Source organism: Bactrocera neohumeralis, unplaced genomic scaffold, assembly GCF_024586455.1.
Source record: "Bactrocera neohumeralis isolate Rockhampton unplaced genomic scaffold, APGP_CSIRO_Bneo_wtdbg2-racon-allhic-juicebox.fasta_v2 ctg4710, whole genome shotgun sequence".
In the NCBI taxonomy this organism is placed as follows: Eukaryota; Metazoa; Arthropoda; class Insecta; order Diptera; family Tephritidae; genus Bactrocera; species Bactrocera neohumeralis.
The window spans coordinates 1-1,702 of record NW_026091709.1 but is presented as its reverse complement, the minus strand read 5'-3'; the positions used below and the strand labels follow the sequence as shown (position 1 = coordinate 1,702).

General features: G+C 60.3%; 1 pseudogene; it reads right to left on the bottom strand.

Annotated features, from left to right (window-relative positions):
* Nucleotides 1-329: 329 nt before the first annotated feature.
* LOC126767212 (translation initiation factor eIF-2B subunit beta-like) lies at nucleotides 330-1,699 on the bottom strand (annotated as a pseudogene).
* Nucleotides 1,700-1,702: the final 3 nt, after the last annotated feature.

Here is a 1,702-nt window from a genome sequence, read left to right as displayed (position 1 = left end):
AAAAAAAAAAAACACCCGGTGCTGCAGCAGAGAGAAAGAGAGAGAAAAAAAAAAGTGCCAACAAGCACGGCATCTTTATTTTTTCTCTCTCTCTCTCTCGTTCTCTTACTTCCTCGTCTTCTTTCTCTCTTTCCAAGCACACACACACACACACACACACACGTGCCTGGACAACTGGACGGTTTCTTCGTTCCTTGTGCTGTTCTAATGCCACTCTGTTTCCCCTCTCTTTCTGTCTCTCTCTCTCTCACATATATTCTTTTTGTTCTCACATTTCTTTATGTTCTTTCTGTTGTTGCCTTGTACCTACCTACCTCTCTCTCTCTGCGTTAGTCGGCGTCGCTGTAGTTGGCCCTAACAAATCGGTGCACCTGCGATGGTGTGAACTCCGCGTCGTTGGTGGCGTAGAGCGTAATGAGCTCCGGTGGAATGTATTCCGTCACGGGCGAGTGGACAGTGAAGGATCGCCCGCCATCGGCGACGGCGGTGCAGCCGTAGGGCGAGGGCAGCACGTCCTCGGGGGAGCCATAAGTGCTCCACGGCATTTCCTGCGCCCCACTCCGCGCGATGCGCACGAGCCGCGTGCAGAGCTGATCGCTCGGATAGTACGGTGACATCTTCAGCGTCGTCGTCGCGCAGAGGACGGGCACCGCAAAGTGCTTTGCTGCGATGCAGACGACGTGAGTGCCGATGGGGGCGAGGAGGCCACCGTTCGCAAGGACAGACTCCGCACTGACGAGGACTTTGGTGCACATCGACATGACGGCGAAGGCGGAGGAGTCCGGGAGGGTCTTCACCAAAATCCCGAGGTCCGACAGCGACTGCGTCAGCACGCGAATGCGGTCACTCGGCGCCGGCGCGCCTTCGAGAAGGACGGCCTTGAAGCTGTGGCCCGCCCTCGCCGCCTCCAGCAGATAGCGGTAGAGGTGTTGCTGCACCCAATCGTCAGAATTGTGTCGGAGCCGTGCAGCTGGCGCGGCGCGCGGCGGCACAGTTCCTCGGACATGCCCTCAATCTCATTCTTCAGCTCCTCATGCCCTCGAGGGCGTCCTGGTAGAAGGATGGGCCCGCACGGGGAACTCAGACCCATCTCGGTCCTCCTGCGACTCGCTACGTTTACTCGGTGCACGCTTGAGGAACTGCTGGCCGGGAATATCCGCCGCCATGACGCTGCCCGCGCGGTGGAGCAGTGGGGAGCCCGCGAACTCCGTCATCGAGGCGGCGATGTCCGCGTTGCGCGCGCCGTGTCGAAGGCCACCACTCCGCACGACGTCCTCAGACAAAAGGGCTGACTGCCAGCAAGCGGACGGCGAGGCCCTTGACGATTCCCTGACGCCGTCAGCCCTTTCTTCAACACCGTCGAGCTGCTAACGGGGGAGCGGATGAAGCTGTTCAAGTTGCCGCTGCTGTTCGCGTCGCTCCCGGTGTCCTCCTCGGAGCCCAACTCATTGAGCATCACCTTCGCCTCCTCCTCGAGCTCCTTCTCCGTCGCCTTGTTTCTCTCGGCCGACTCACGCACGAGGGAGAGCACGCGGCGGGTCACGTTCATCAGCAGCAGCGTTGCAAACTGTGAGCGCAGGAGGGCGTCGCCGGTGCGACCAATCAAGAAGAGAAGACGCCGCACCTGCATCGTGGCCACCTCCATCGCGGGGCAGTTCGCGCGCAGCATCTGCACCGTGAGGCTGTCCGGTCGCTCCTCATG